The sequence below is a fragment of the Rattus rattus genome, chromosome 8 (genome assembly GCF_011064425.1).
Source record: "Rattus rattus isolate New Zealand chromosome 8, Rrattus_CSIRO_v1, whole genome shotgun sequence".
NCBI classification, from domain to species: domain Eukaryota; kingdom Metazoa; phylum Chordata; class Mammalia; order Rodentia; family Muridae; genus Rattus; species Rattus rattus.
This window is the reverse complement of record NC_046161.1, coordinates 61050291-61067565: the sequence shown is the minus strand read 5'-3', so window position 1 is coordinate 61067565 and position 17275 is coordinate 61050291.

Here is a 17275-nt window from a genome sequence, read left to right as displayed (position 1 = left end):
TAGTGCTCAGGGCTAAGAGCCTAGGGGCAGCAGTTAATGTGGCTGGCTTTGTGACATGGATAAACAAAGATATGTAGAGTGAGCTTGTCCCTGGACCATCAAATTGAGTTGCCTCTCTGGCCAGCAGCCAGCCTTGCTGATCTAATTTCCTCCCAAGCCCTGTGTCGGCTAAAGATTTAGCTGGTGGTTGGTAGGGCATCATAGTTCTCTCCTGTGAGATGGCTTGACCAATGAACTATGACACCTCCCAAGGAAACATGCGGTATTGAGACCATTGGAACAGCTAAATGCATCATGAAGGAACTGCTTTACCTAACGTCTCCGTTCGAAGATTTGGGGATTCTGTGGCAGTAATTAAATGACTAGAATGGAATTACTGGCTAAGCATTATGGCTTGGCTCTGTAACCTCAGTACTGAGAGATAAAGGCAGGAGAATTAGGAGTTCAAGGCCAATATTGGCTACACAGAGAGTTTGAGTCCAACCTGGGCTCCATGGAATCCTGTCAAGACAAACAAGAAGCAGATGTCTGATTACTAATGTCTACACCATAACAGTGATGTACAAAGTTTGGTTCTGATGTTGTATGTCTCTGCTTACTACCCAGTTTTTTGTGAGTGGCAGAAACAATGGCATGATATAGCCAGAGTTCCCAAAGACTATTAAAAGGATCAGAAATTTTGAGTCCTACCAACTTGGACTCTGAAAATTTTATTTCCTCTGGGACCTGGGGTGTCTGACCTCAGTCACACTATCTTTATGATAGTGACTGTGCTACTCGATCCAGTGAAAACGTGTAAAAATTCTTTTCTAATACTTACGGAGGAAGACCACCATAATTCCTAATTACAAAGTTGATTGACACCTGCAACCAGAGATTTGCTAGTGGAGGCATCAGGAATGCTTTGGAAACAAGAGTGTCTGGACCCGCCTCACCTCTGAAAACCAAATTAAACCAAATTAGCACAGCCCCAACTCAGGGAGTAAGTCAGACACAGTGAACAATGGAAATCCCATGCTGTTTTCTCCTTACTGTTTGCATGCACAGCCTAGACAAGCCTTGGGAGCATCAGTTTTCTGCTTCCTGAGTACTAGATTGCAGGCATGCAGCATTGTGCCCTGCTCACAACAGTCTCATGTGACCAGCTGCCCCTAGAGGGAACTGGTAGAGGAAGAGAGCAGAGAAGCTGTGGAAGGAGCTAGCCTCATTTGTATGTAGCCTTGTCTGAGCAAAAGAGGAGGTGCGGGCAGTGGAAGGTAATTCCAGAGCCATCCACTGGAGGGGAGTGGTGAGCAACATGGTATTGGGCAAAGCCTCCTTGGGAGAGACAGGAAACAACGTTGTATGTTGACCTGCAACAATGAAATAACTCAGCCACGCGAGTTATTTACATATAACCTTTTAAAGACCGAGAAAGTCCAATGATCCATCCTACATGTCATTCAATCAGTCTTCATTTTTCTACATCTTGTTCTCTTTCTTGTCCATGTCAATAAAAAAACCTCTCCTGATAACTTTGGGGCAAATATGTTGTCTCACATGTAGTACATTGCTACAAGAACTAACGTTGAGGAGTGGACACATGTTTTCAGTAGTTAAGAGCATCTACTGCTCCTGCAAAGTATCCAGCTTGGTTCACCTCACCCACATGACTGTTCACAACTTCCTATAATTCCAGCTACAGGGGATCCAATGCCCTCTTCTGGCCTTCAAGGGCACTGCATGCATATGGTGTATCCATGCAGGCAAACACTCGTACACATAAAAATAAAACTCACCTGGGAGGCAGGGGCAGGTAGCCAGGCTACTCAACATAGCAAATTCCAAGTCACCCAGGGTTACACAGTGAGACCACAAAAAAAAAAAGTCCCAAAATACATACATACATACTTACATACACACACACACACACACACTGGATTCCTTAATTTGTCTTAAGTTCATGTTTACTTATGGTGGTACTAGGAGTTAGGGACCAAACATAATACTTCTATATAGTGAGCCAGTTCCCCTGTACTATCTATGTGGTAGCATCCCTTCCTGTTGATTTGCTACACATCAGTTGTACACACACACACACACACACACACACACACACACACACACACACGTACATTTTTAGCACTTTCTTACCTTTGCTCTATGTAAATGTTTTATTATGTATCTGTGCTGGCTGGCCTTTCATGTCCCTCTTTCTCAACTGTATGTCTGCAGTCATCAGTATCATGGAAAAAGTGGCTTCCTTACTCTTTATAGTCAGTGGGAGTGTGTATCATGGACTTACTCATGATAGCACAGCCCATGGACATCCACATGGTCTCTGGTGTCAACATGGTCTCCTGTGGCAGTGCATACCATGGACATCAACATGGCCCTCTGCCACTGCACAGGCCACGGATACCATCCTACCCCTTGACAATAGCTCAGGTCAAAGATATCAACATGGCCCTCTGTGGCAGCACAGACCACAGACATCTGGACACCCAGATATCCCTCAGTGGCAATGCTGGCCACAGATATCAACACAGATCCCAGCTGCAGTAGGACTGTGCACCCAGACATGGCCCTCAGCAGTGGCATGGGCTATAGATATCAACATGCCTCAGATGGCTACCCAAGCCACTCATGGCAGCATGGCCCTCAGCAGGGTCCACAAACATCAGCACGGCCTCAGGTGGCAGCCCAGACCAACAGCATCTGTATGGCCTTTAGTGGTAACTTGGACAGGGACATCAGCACCGAGCCTTGCTGCTGTAGAAACTGATACCCACATGAATCTCAGGCTTCAACATGGCGGAGGGCATCAAGCCACAGATACCAAGCGGCTTCCAGGACAGCATGGACCATAGAGGTCTTTTGAGGAGATCTGATCCAGAATATGCACCGTCTTCATATTGGACTTCTGTTGTTACTCAGAACCAGGGCAGTTGTGCATGTGGCCGGGCAGCATGTTCCGGGGCTGAGTTGGAGTGCAAGCTCCAAGCTGCTGCTCACCACTGTGTTGACCTAACTCAACAACTCCATGTCCAGCAGGCTTCTCTCACACCTAGCACTTCCACCATGTCTCCATCAAATATTCATTTCCTGGGGCACTGGGAAACTGAAATGTGTCACATGATTGGTTTGTTATGGGTTTTTGTTTTGTTTTGTTTTGTCCTTTGTCTTTTGTTTTTGTCATTTCACCCACAGTTTTGCATGCTGTGGTGGTTTGAATGTGCTTGGCCCAGAAAATGGCACTGTTAGGTGTGGCCTTGTTGAAGTAGGTGCGGTCACTGGAGGAAGTGTGTCACTGTGGGCTTTAAGACCCTCATCCTAGCTGCCTGGAAGCTAGTCTTCTCCTGTTTGCCTTTGGAACAAGATATTGAACTCTCAGCTCCTCCTGCACCATGCCTGCCTGGATGTTCCTGCCTTGATGAAAATGTGCTGAACTTCTGAACCTGGAAGCCGCCAGCCTGTAGCCCAACTAAAAGCTGTTCTTATAAGAGTTGCCTTGGTCATGGTATCTGTTCGCAGCAATAAAACCCTAACTGAGACACATGCAGATATTCGAGTCATTAGTCTACTTGAAGGTTCCTAGTCTCTGAAGCACCATGAGTACTGGCCATTGCCGAGACTCATCTCAGATACTCTGCTGTTGCCCAGAGTCAGGGTGATCTTGCAGTCAGGCAGGGAGTCCCGAGGAAGGTTCTGTGTGAGCTCCTGATCGTGTCACAGCTCTGCCACCCCAAGGCTTGCCAGGCTCGACCCCTGTGTTCCTAGGCTGTGGGCAGCTCTGCTACCCCACACTCTCCACTCTCTCTGGCTTCCAGCAGGGCCAGTCGCATGGACCAGAGCTGAGCTGGCTCCATGCTGGGAGCTGGCTGGTGGGCCTAGGGCCAGCCTTATTCAGCAATGACGTGTTTCTGCAGGGGCTCCAGGGAGCTGCATACCTCCATGCCACAGGACTCAGCAGGAAGGACTTTGGTGCTTACAGCCTGCTGACTGACAGAGCAAAGGGCATACATTTGTCATTTTCTGAGCCCGGCTCTCTTCTGCCGTCTTTCCTTCCAGTTTTGTGAGTTCGCGTTTTAAAACTATCTTCCCATAAGACTTACTCTTTTTTCTTTAGTTGTTCCAGAGCTAATGGCAACCATGCAGACTCCTTTTCTGCCACTGTCATCCCTCGGAGTCTCCACACACACCCTCACACAGACAACTATGAAAATGTAACCTTCTGGGTCTGTGTTTGTTGTTTGATAGGGTTTGATAGATTCCTGCTTTTCTTTTTTCCTAGAATTTATTTATTTTTTGGTTTTTATCGAGACAGGGTTTCTCTGTGTAGCCCTGAACATCCTGCAACAGGCTTGGCCTCAAATTCAGAAATCCACCTGCCTCTGCCTCCTGAGGGCTGGGATCAAAGGCGTGCACTGCCACTGCCCCGTCTTTCTGGAATTTTTAATTAAGTTGATTTTAGGTGTGTTATGGTTCTGCTGCTCATGTGAAAATTGTCTTATTTTCTGTTCTGCTTTTCTGTTAAAGATTGCTGGTAAAGAAGAATATGACTGATTTCCCCCTCCCATTTTTAGTTAAAATATAATTACATTACTCCCATTCTTCCTTTCTCCTTCCAAACCCTCCCATGTCCATTCTCAAATTGACAGCCTTTTTTTCTTTCATTATTATTGTCACACACACACACGCACACACACACACACACAAGCACACACACACACACACACACACGCACACACACACACACACAGACGCACACAAGCACACACACACAAGCACACACACACACGCACACATGCACACACGCACGCACACATGCACATGCACATACACACAAGCACACATACACATGCACACACAAGCACACACACACACGCACACATGTACACGTACACGAGCGCACTCACGAAGACAGTTATATAAACAGAACCTGCTGGGTCCCTTCTGTTCTGGGCTGACCACTTTGTGCTGGAGAACCATCAGGGGCCTCGTGCCGGGGAGAAGGTAATTCCCCTTCTCTCATCACCATCTGTGGCTCCTTCTCTAGGTTGCGGACCCCATGAGATCGTCCCTCCTCCACACAAGCATGTCTATTGATGTTGCCTTTGTCCAGGTCTTGCTTGTGCAGCTGTGTCTGAGAGACGCGGTCTTACAGCAGACTTCCTGCTATTCCGGCTTGTACAGTCTTTCTGCCCCTTCTTCTGTGATGTTCCTGAGCCTTCGATGTAGAAGCTGTACTACAGATGTACCCTTTGGGGCTGGCCTCCCCCAGATTCATGGGTCCTTAAGTGTCTAGTTGTAGCTTTCTGCAGTGGTCCTGCTTGTTGTGGAGAGAAGCTGTTTTGGAGATGGGTAATAGAGCTCTACTGCTTTCTGTGAGCAGAACTGTCCCTGGCGCTTGCTGAACATGAATATTCAAAGATTTTCCTGTTTCTTCTGTAGTCTGTATAGTGTTCAGTCTCAAACCCTGGACACATGGCTAATTGAGGTGCCTCTTAACCCATCAAAGCTGGCATGTTGATAGATTATTAGAGTATCCGTAAAATAAGGACAGTTTGTCATTTCTTTTTTTTCTTTTTCTTTTTCTTTTTTTCAGAGCTGGGGACTGAACCCAGGGCCTTGAACTTGCTAGGCAAGTGCTCTACCACTGAGCTAAATCCCCAACCCCTGTCATTTCTTTTTAATTCCATATACCCATTGCTTCTTTTTTTGTTGTTGTTGTTTTATAACACTGCCCAGGGCCTCCAGCACATGGCTGAGTAAAATCGGTTTCCACCTCTACAGCATTCCCAAAATCACATGACCCAGCCAGTAGACCATTTTGTCCTGAGTCAACTGTGTACTTGCCCTCTATCTCTACCATCTATATCCCCTAGTAGGGGTTCGGTCTACTGCTGTGTATTGTAATGCTAAATTCTGTACGGAAAGGTCTAGGCCTACAAGTGACTTCTCCTGCTTATAAGCTTTTGTTGTGCAAACCTTGTTCCTCGTTTTGAAACTATTAGTTAAATAAAACAGAGATCCACCAGCCTCTGCCTTCCAAGCACTGGGATCAAAAGTCTTTGTCACCAAGCCAGGCCCCAGGTGTTTTCCTTCCCTCTATTCACCAACTCATCTTCAAGCTCCGAGCTATGATGCCTCCTCAGACTCATCCCATTAGTAAAAACTGCCTGACAGAGCCCTAATCTGTCAGGCTTCCTTATTGTCTGTTGTTAATTGTTTATCTGACCTGTTACATGGCAACCTCCAGAAGAGCGAAGACTGCTTGATTGGTATCTCTAATCTCTAATTCAGTTAGCATATAATAGTTGCTCAATAAATGTTTGCTCATCACAGAAAATATTGGAGCTCACCAATTAAAAAAAAAAAACAAACAAGTTACGAATAAGGATAAATTAATCCCTGGGCTAATCCTGGTTTCAGGATGACTTGGGTGAAATTTATAAAACCGGTGTTCCAGTTAACATTTAGCAATACGCAATCAAGAATGAGAACACACACTGTACCTCTCTAATCACTCTTATCTGATTAGGTTCTTCAGCTACCATGGCAACAACCACTTAGCCCGGGCAACACTGAGCAATGTTTTCAGTAGTGCGTTCGAGGAGTCTGGCAAACAGGCATAGTTATTAGCAGTTAGCTAACAGCCAGACACGCCTGGGCCTCTAGCCTTAAATACCTTTCTTAGCTGCATCCTTAGTGTGCTCATACGCAGCCCACAAAATGACCCTAGGGAAAACTGTGAAACAAATGGCCATGTCGTTTGAAATTCTTACCTTTAATTTCTTTCCCCATCTGTGTGTTGTGTGTGTAGAGACCTCCGTGTGCATATGATGACCAGAGGCCAACCCTCAGGGGTTCTTTATCCCCTTCTACTGTGTGAGTCCTGTGTATCGGGGCCTTGGCAAGTGCTTCCATCCACTAATATCCTGCAAGCCCATAAGAAGAAGTTTGTATATTTTGTATATTAAATCTTGTACATTAAATCTTGTATATTGAATCTTGTATATTAAACCTTGCCCCCTCTTGTTGCTCTTCCGCACCTTGAGACACCATAGTGAGGCCACCGTGTGAAGCCTGCTTGAAGAATGAGAAGTCCCTGCACAGTTACACCATCTCAACCAGGTCTCCACAGCCAGCCAGCAGTCAGGGCCCAGGGACAAGAGTAAGGCCACCATCTAAACAGAGATGTGCCTCTCTAGCTGGATCCAAATTGTTAATAACCATGCTCGTTGATTGAACTCCCTGAGATACAGGCTGGTTTGTTATGCAGTGAGGCCTAACTAGTATTTTCCTGCAGGAAACCTAGTCAAGTCTGACTCTAGGATCCTGGTCCCCACGTTCTTACAGTTACTGTTACTCACCTCTTCAAAGATCAGATTTAGACATGCAAAATTTAAGGATATTGTTTTGGATTTTAGATTTGATCAAGCATCACCTTCAATTTCTCCAGGGCAAAGATGTCAATAGGAATTCCTGCAGAGAAGCCAGGTAGACGAAGACTGACAGGCTGATTAGAACTGCAGGAACATAGCAGGCTTGGAATGTTACAGATCTGGAGGCCAGTCAACCTTATCTCTGCCTAGATTAGCAGAGAATAGCCATTCCTTCCCTACCTCTATGCCACAGCTAGCATCCTGTGGCTAATAGATTAAAAGAAAAAAAAGGGGTTGGGGATTTAGCTCAGTGGTAGAGCGCTTGCCTAGGAAGCGCAAGGCCCTGGGTTCGGTCCCCAGCTCCGAAAAAAAGAACAAAAAAAAAAAAAAAGAAAGAAAGAAAAAGAGACACCTTTGGAGTCTTTTAATTTAACAGACCCCTAGCTTCCACCAACTCAAAGCTAAGAACATCATCAGATAGTCTAGGGGCTTTAGGAGAGCTTCCCCCGTCTTCCTGTAAGTAGACGCTCCCACCGAAGTATTTTTAAATTGTCTTGATTTATGGCTTTCTTTGTTTTGCTAGTGTAAAACTTCATGAAACTTCTTCCAAGTTGAGAACAAAGAACCTGGGGTAACCTGTCTCCGCATTTCCTGGTTCTTGGCCACTTAAATTTAGCTCCAGACTAAACTATCTTTTACTCCCTTGGAGGTGAGAGCTGTGTTTTGTTTTTGTTTGTTTGTTTGTTTTGTTTTTGTGTGTGCGTTGTCCAATGTCATGACTTGATTTTTCTAGCTTTCCAAGTACATTGCTTTATTTTTAGATTTATGCACAGTGGGGGTTATTTTCTGAAAAGGGCTAAAATTTAGTGTTTCTTACAAAAATTGAAGGGGAACCTACACTGTAGTCTCTGAACCTCTCAAAAAGAGAACAGGGCAAAGGTATTTCTAGTCAGAAGGTCTTAGACAAACTTTCCTTAAGAGAGAGAACAGAGCAAGGCAGGAATACAGCTCAATTGGTAGAGGGCCTGCCTAGCATGCTTGAGGCCGAGTCCAGCCAGCACCCCTTAAATTTGGCATGCTGGCTCATGTCAGCAATCTCCAGGCAGGGGTACACGTAGGCTAGTACAGGAGTACATAAGGCAAGTGAGCCGAGGGGAGAGGAGGAAGAGAGGAAGAGAAAGATAGAGAGGGTGGGAGGAGGGAGGAAGAGAGCAAGCAGATGGACTGTACTTTAATCTTTGGTCCCCGAGCCCAGAGCCTTGCAGAGTTAATCCACTGTGCGCTTGGGGGGACTTGAGCCACACAGAGGTTCATGTGATCAGTGGCCTCCTGCAGTTGTGCAATGTGTAACTCCTGCTCTGTGGGTGTGGCCAGTGCCAGGCACGTGGTAGGTAGTTAATAATGAGTGAGTGTCTGTCTCTGAACCAGCAAAGTTCCAACTGGGAACAGCATGAAGCAAATTAGAATCTCCATTGAGTGGGCTCCCAGAGCACAAACCGCCTTGCCTTCCATGAGACAAAATGAGAAAAATACCTCAAGTCGGTCGTATAGAGAGATGAACACCAACTCAGAGAGATTCTCACCACATTTTGCAAGCTAAAAGCAATTCAATTCAAATAAATAAATAAATACTCATTTTGGTTAATAGTGACACCTAGTGGTATGTAAAACTGTGGGGTTTCCTTGCCATAAATGGTTAGGCACAGGAGTGTTTTGTATCACAGCAGGATTGGCAGTTGAGGCCAGAGACCGGTTAGGCCCAGGTAGATCAGTGCCCCAGCAGGAACCTTTCAGAAGATCCCAGCATAGTACTACAGGTGGAAGACCCTCCCTGCCAGTGAGACCTGGACCACTCAAAATAGATGCTCTTGGCCATCTGCACCCTTCAACACTGTCTCACCACACACACACACACACACACACACACACACACACACACACACACACACACACACTCACACACTCACTCACACACACTCCTTTCCTTTCCTTCTCTTCATGTCCTCCTCCTCTGCTTGGGTTCAGGATGCTTCCTCAGAAAACGTGGCAAGCACACAACTACGATACCCAGCATGGGAACCACTATCCCCCACACAGCTAGGTAGAAGTTAGAAATAATTTAAACAAATAAGATGTAAAAGTCCAGTCCCTCTCTCACTAGGCAGATCTGAAGTGCACGTGTAATGGCGGCATACCCACTGGAGTGCGGAGAGGATGTCTGGTGTAATGGCGGCATACCCACTGGAGTGCGGAGAGGATGTCTGGCGTGCCCTCACTTTACCATCTCCTCTCGGGAAGCACCCTCTCCTGATCTCGTCCTTCACAACTCCTGTCCTCAAGTGGCCACTCTTGAGTCTGCCTGACCCCTCCACGCCTTCCCTCCCTGCCTGCTTTCCCCAGTTCATTGGTTAGTTTTCTGCTTGCTGTATATTATTATGTAAACTCATTAAGGTGACCGTGCCACAGCGAGCACACACTGTATAATCATATTGGACAGTTTATCCAGGACAGTGATTCACAGAATCTTGTTTTCCAAGCATCAGAACACATCAAAATATTTTTAAACTCAACGCATCAACACAGCATTTAAAACAATTATACCGCAGATGTTTTTTTTTTCTTTTTTAATCCATAGATTTCTGCCTTTTTATCTGGCCTTGCAATAAAGTAACTTTAAAAGTGAAACAATACTCCTTTTTATTTAAAAAGAACTGAAAATATATTATTTCACACAAGGAATAACTTTGAAATGTTACACAGGTGACCCATAAGATATTTGGACTTGACTAGAATAGATAGTTATTTGGGTTTTGTTGAACAACTTTTGTTCAGTTTGTACTGAATGTGTGTATCTTCATTTTTTAAAGGAGAACTATTCATTTATTTATCATGTATACAGTGTTCTGTCTGCATGCATGCCTGCAGAAGAGGGCATCAGATCTCATTATAGGTGGCGGTGAGCCATGTGGGTGCTGGGAATTGAACTTAGGACCTCCAGAAGAGCAACAGCCTATGCCCTCAACCTCAGAGCCATCTCTCCAGCCCAAACATGTGTAGCTTCTTAAATTAAAAAATGAATTATAAACTAATTTCAAAATTAAAAGGAGTACATGAAAATTAAACTCACAACTCTGAGAGGATCAAACAAAAAAATTCTAGGAATTTGGACTTTCAGGGGAAAAAGTATCCTTTTTTTGAATTTGTTTTTTGTTTGTTTTGAAAGACAGGATCTCACTTATATTGCCCAGTCTGACATCCAGCTCTGGAACTCAATGAAATATCCCACTCCAACTCCAAGCACCTGGAAGGGCAGAGAAGCCTGCCTGTTGCGGGAGGTGATGTGTCTTAAGATGTACAAGGATGTGCACTTTACCTGTGATCTGATGGCATTTGCCAAGGATGGGAAAGCCAGAAGAACCCACCTGACTCTTCACAGGAAGTTTATTAGGAAGAGAGCCTACCTGTGAGCCCCTCAGAGATGGTCCCCACTTCTGACAGGACCTTAGAAGACACCAAGAGTTCAGAGGACCTTCCCCTTGAAGGACACACAGAGTCCCCTCTCTTTGGACAAGGATTTAAGGAATGAAACTTTTCTCAGTGCTCCAGTTATGCTTCAAGAATCTCCTGGGATCCAGGCATGAGTGGTACACACCTTTGATCCCAGCACTAGAGAGGCAGAGGTAGATGATCTCTGAGGTCAAGGGGAAAAAAAAGGAAAAGAAGAGAAAAGAAATTCAGGGATGACCAGAAAACAAACTGGAACCTTTTGGAGTTCATTCCAGTCCAAAGGCACTTAAACTTTTGATTTATATATTCCTGGAAGTATTTGTTAAGGGTTAGGGTCTGGATAGAATCATCATATAAGGGAAGTACTAGTTGTACTACTGAACTGATGAAAAAAGAAACTGAGTCAGGGAACAATAAATTCCATGTGGTCCAGCACTTACTGACAGTGTTCCTGACTTCCCGTAAGGCTGCATGGCATGAAAACCTTATAATCATATGTCCAGACCAAACTGTAGCATCTCTGTGTGGATTCATCTAAATAAAGTGCTGCCTGGACCGTGCAGGGAGTTGGCTTGTGGTTCTTCCCACTCTGGACTGCAATGGTGCCAGTCTGGCCTTGGGCGGAATCCTGCTTCTCCTCAAAGAACAAGGGTTTACACTCAGTCTCCTTGGACTACATAGGAGTCAGCTCCTAATGAAAGGCTCTTAGGAGCTCTATGTTGGGAAGGCAAACAGTAGTTCATTCCTTGGCAGGGCACCAGCCATTGTTCTTGATCCTAAGAAAGACTGGCCATGGATGGTGGGGCAGTCAGTACTGTTAGTGCCCTAAAGGTTCTTGAAATATATGCAGCCCACACCTATGTACAGAGATATAAACTGTCAAAGACTTCCACAGGCTCACCATAGTAGATGCTTCCACTGGGAGATTGGATGCACATACTCTTCTAGCCTCAGAAGAATATGAAGAAAACCTCACAATGTTTACTTACCAATTTGGTGATGGGTTTGCCAATGACTGTGCTGCATGTGGCTTTAAAAGCCCATCTGTGCTAAAATTGTAGCTACTAGTTGCAGGTGGCTATTGAGCTCTTGAAATAGGGCTAATTCAAATTAACCTGTGCTATAACTGTGAAATGTTCATCTAATTTTGAATATGTCACCTAAAAATGTAGACTGTCACATAATAACTTTTATCTCAGTTATATATTAAATATACAAGTATATATGGATAACATTATAGACATACTTGGTTAAGAGAAGTGTATTATTAAAATGAATTTCTCTAAAGTTGGGCATGATGACACACATCAACACTCTGGAGGATGGGCAGGAAGATCTCAAATTTGAGCCTGGATTGGGCTGTAAAGAGAATCCTGTCTCAACAAACAACCCCCCTTTGTCTGTTTTGTTTTGTTTTTTTAATGTGACTACTACACCATTCAAGATGACCCATGTTGACTAGCAAGAGTAAATCCTGCCTCTGGATTTGAAGTCTACGACATTAATACTACACCTACTGTGCTAAAGAGAAACATCAATGAAGCCAAATCATGGGTACACGTTAAGGACGGTATCAACAGAGGAGGTGAGTTTGTGCCACCCTGGGTAAAGACACAATGGGACATAATGGCTCTGCTGTCCTTTCAGTCATCCTGACAGAGCCAAGGATGATCTGACTTCTGATCCTCCTCCCTATATCTCCTGAGTGCTAGGGTTAAGGCATGTGCCACCATGGTCCAGTTTACACTGTGCTAGGGATAGAACCCAGGGCTCCATTCATGCTGGGCAAGCACTCCACCAGCAGGGTTCACTCCCAACCCAGCCCTTCTTTCTTCAGAGAGTTGAGTTCATTGTTCTTCCACCTCCGGTACAAAGAGTAAAACCTCAAAGCTCTCATATTAAATAAAGAAAGCAAATCATCAATACAGGCAATGATGCTCTTCATATCACTGTAAAACTGCACAGCTTGGTAATGAGGGGCGATATCTTGGGACAGTGGTTCCCTCAGAGGAGGTAGGGGAGAACATGTGAGGTGGCTGGGGGAGGGGTGCCCACGGTCCTCTTTGACAGGGTGTGCTACTATTTGATATTCATTTGCTCTTTTGTGTACCCTGGATATGTTTCATAAGAAAAGCGATTTAGATGTATCGTGTCATACGCTGATTAGGAACCACAAGAGGCTGCCCACATCTTTGGTGTTGGCATTTTACTTGCAATTCCTAGACTGTGTTCTATTTATTTCTTATAAAAGTGGGGGTGGAAATGAATGAAGAAAGTAAGTACCTTTAAGCTCTAAGGAACTTTTTTTCCTTTACATGTTCATGTGTGGGCACGAGTGACTTATCTATTCTACAAAATAGATTGTTTCACTTATCTATTCTACAAAACAAGCCCCTTGTCACACTGGGTGTCTTACAGCCCATTGATCTGTCATTTCTCCTAAGACAGTAGCTGCCTGAGAGGCTGTCCTGTTGTTCCCCCATGGATACACCCATGAGTACACCCTCCCTCCGTTGCTTCCCTCTGAAGCTCAGCTGAGCTGGCAGTTTGTGCAGAGTGTCTGCTGGACCAACTTGATTCCTGTCTCAGCCTCCCATGGGCTTCCTTCTATTTAGTCTGCAGACAGCATTCCATCTGAACAAAGTCAGGGGCAGCCATCTCATAAGGTCTAAGCTCAAGGAAGCTCAGTTCATCCATATATTATTATCATGGGTCAAAGCAAGCTGACTCTAATATAGATTCAAAGGGCAGGAAAATAGATTACACCTTTTGGTGAAATGAACTGTTAAAAACAAAACAAACATAAAACACCCATCGTCATAAAATGGTCATTTAATGTTTTAAAGTATGTACACTACATAGCAAACTCAGAAAAGGCACTCTCACGTTCTACAACTTCCCCCAAACAGGTGGGAAAAGTCCTAGGTAGACAAATGGCTCAGTGTATAAAGCATCTGTATCTAGGCCTAAGGACCAGAGTTTGGAGCCGGGACCCAGAAGGTAGAGGAAAAGAACCAGTCCTCTACCACCAAACTGTTCTCTGACCTTTGTACACATATGCTGTGGTATGCTCATGCCCACACACGTGTACGCAAATAGGTAAGTAAATGTAATTCTTTTTTTTTTTTCTCTTTTTCGGAGCTGGGGACTGAACCCAGGGCCTTGCACTTGCTAGGCAAGCACTCTACCACTGAGCTAAATCCCCAACCCCAATAAATGTAATTCTTAAGAATAAATGTATCACTAACATTGATTACAAAACTATTCTTCCACCCCAGAATTTTAAATTCTATTTAAGCCTCAATAAAAAAATTTTGTGTGCAAAATAAAAGAGGGAGAAAAAAATGTGTCAATTAGAAGGAGTGATAAAACATGGCCTAGAAACTGAGTCCCTCCCTCCTCTGCCCCAGGGAGACTCTTAAAGTGTAAGCTCCAGACAAGAAAGATGTGGGATTCTATAGTTGAAGCAGCAACTGTTTCCTAAAGGAATTGTGAATGGATGTGGAATTTGTATTTTAGGAAGGCAACTTAAAGGGCACAGAGTAAAGCTAAAAGTGACAGAAATAAGAAGAGAGGCACCTACAACAGGGCAGCAGATGACAGTGTAGCTGGATGTTAATTAGATAGTATTGTCATGGAAGAAAGGGAGGTGTGTGGTTTGAATAAGAGTGGCCCCTTATAGGCTCATATATTTGAGGCAGTAGGGAGAGCTAACCCCAGGGTCATGAAAGGGCTAACCTGCCTTTCACTGGTTGTAGCATTCCAGAGAGCAGGCCCTGCACCTCACCTGGGCAGCACAGTAGTGTTGGCACTGGTTGAGGGGGAGCTGGTGAGTCAGTTCTGAGGAAAGTGCAAGGGAGAGCACTTGTCTGCTGCAAAATAGCATGGGTGAGGGGGTGATGCCTTCCTCACCTCTCTTGCCCCTCACCACCTATGATAGTGGAGAGAACTGGCCCTGGGATCATGAGAATGGGTGAGCTGGCCCTACCTTTCACTGGTTGCAGAACTTGGGAGAGCAGGCCCTGCACCTCCCCTGGTCTGATGGCAAAGGTAATCCATCCCTCAGGTGTGAGAGCAGGAGAGCTGGCCCAGCCCCTCACAGACTGCAGCATTTGGGAGAATGGACCCGGTGCCTTGACTGGGCAGCACAGTAGAGCTGGCTCTAGAGGCATGGGTGTGGGCAAGCTGACCCTGCCTCCTGCAGCTGGTGGCAGTGGGTGACCTGGGCATAAAAGCTCGCCCTAGTAGTGCAGATAAGGAAGAACCAGTGGGCTGACCAGCTCAGCTACCACCCAGGCCCAGATCCAGGGCTCTGTATTGGTCCATCCCAAAATCTATATCATTTGCTAATGGTTGTGATGCATGGTTGAGGCCAGTCAGCCCTGCTGTTCCAAAGCTACAGGATCTCCATGACACAGGGCAACAGCAGAATAACTGGAAGGATCTGATGAGGACCCAATATTGATGATGTCACAGAAACCAGAGATCTAAAACCAGACCAATGACTCCTTGCAATGAAAATTTACAAGTGAAGATGTGTACACAGGACATAAACTATGGGACACACCACAGCTTCCACGAGATGTTTTCTGTGCTTTGCTTTTGTTGTTGTTGTTGTTGTGTGTAGGGTTTTTTTTGGAGGGGGGGAGGCTGCAAGAGTTGGAAAGCAGACATGAGGGACAGGGAGATGAGTGGGACTAGGGAGCATGATGTGAAACTCACAACAAATCAAAAAAAAAGTTAAAACAGAAAAAGTGTGGTCTGTGAAAAAGTTTCACTTCCAAGAAAAAAATTAGCCTAGTTTTAGAAGAAATGTCTCTTTTAGTCCCCATCACAGCAATTCATGGTGCTGTGACTGAGGGAACACCACACTTTGGGCACTGTAATTGTTTTCTTATAGTTCATGAGTCTACAAATCCATGTGGTCTGGTTCCAAAATGGTGCCTTAAACATTACATCCTCCAGGGGGGAAGAAAGCAGAGCCCTCCTGCAGCAGCAGATGGACAAAGGAATCCCTGGGTCAGGCGCTTTTACACAGGGTCAACAAGAAGGAAGCCACGTCCTCACAGACTAACTGGCTGGCTGGAGCTGCGGTGGTGTGAGGAGGTTGGAATGCTGCAGGTGCAGGAGCTAATTATTTATCTCAGCCTGGTTTGAGCTCCTGAACAGCCACTCCTTGGTATCCCTGCATCTGGTAAAGAAGAAAACCTTTTAGAATTTATTAACTAGGCAGACCACTAGCTCGCACCAACCCAAAAGCTAACGGTGTCACCAGAAGCATCTGAGGACTTTGTGGAGTGCTTGCCCCGTCTTGCTATAACTGCCTTTCTGATGTTCCCACCATGGTATTTTTAAATTGCCTTGATTTATGACTTTCTTTGTTCTGTTACTATAAAAACGTCATGGAACAGCTTCCACGTTGGAACATGGAATTTGGGACAACCTAAGTCTGTGTTCCTGGGCTAGGTCGTTCCAATTTGGCTCTAGAGTAAACTGTCTCTTATTCACTTGAAGGTGAGGACTGTGTTTTTTGTGTTGTGGTAGTGGTAGTGGTGGTGGTTTGTGCGTGCGTGCGTGCGTGCGTGCGTGTGTTTTGCTTTGACAAATCTCCTTCCCTGCTGCTTTGACAAAGGTCCCCTAGCCCTGCTTGCCAGTAACCTTCCTGCCTCAGTCTTTAAAGTCTTTATTCGTACTCTCACGTTAGCGGTTGGCAGTGCTTGGAACTTGGAGGGGCACATACCCAAGATCCCAAACCTGATCCCCACAATCGAGGAGGCCATATTCAGTTACAGAAAACACATCCTAAACTGGATCTGTACTCTGGGGTCTCAGGGATGGCTGCTGGGGAAGGAGAGGGAGTGGAAGGGGACTTACAGATTGTCGAATAGTCATGATGGTCCAGGCTGAAAACAAGAGGGGGACTCAAGCCAGGCAGGTGAATTTAAAGGGGGATGTTTTGTGCTGAAGAGTAAAGGAGAAAAGAAAGGAAGGACTCAAGCCTTCAGCGTCCTGGACCAACTCCCCTGCAGGCCTCTTGACGCTGAGGCCTAAGAACCCAGGGCTGCTTCGCACCCTGCCCTGCCCTCACCACGGCTGGACCTTGAGTGAGTCACAGACTCCCCTTGAACTTTGAGTTCTCCTCTGTAAAATGGGAGCATGAGTTCCTGTGGTAAGGACTCGGTGCTAAAATCAGAGTTTGGCATTGTGTCAGGCTGCGTTATCATGGTTCTTGCCTCCTCAAATCCCTGACACTTGAGCCGATAGAAGTGCAGGCCCTGACCGAGGAAACAGCAGCTCTGGGCTGCCAGCCAGAGTGGTGGCAGCCTTCCTTCCGTCAAAGATCCAATCGGTCTGAGTGACAAACAGTAGCCTGACTTTAATTTTTTTTAGCATTTAGCTAC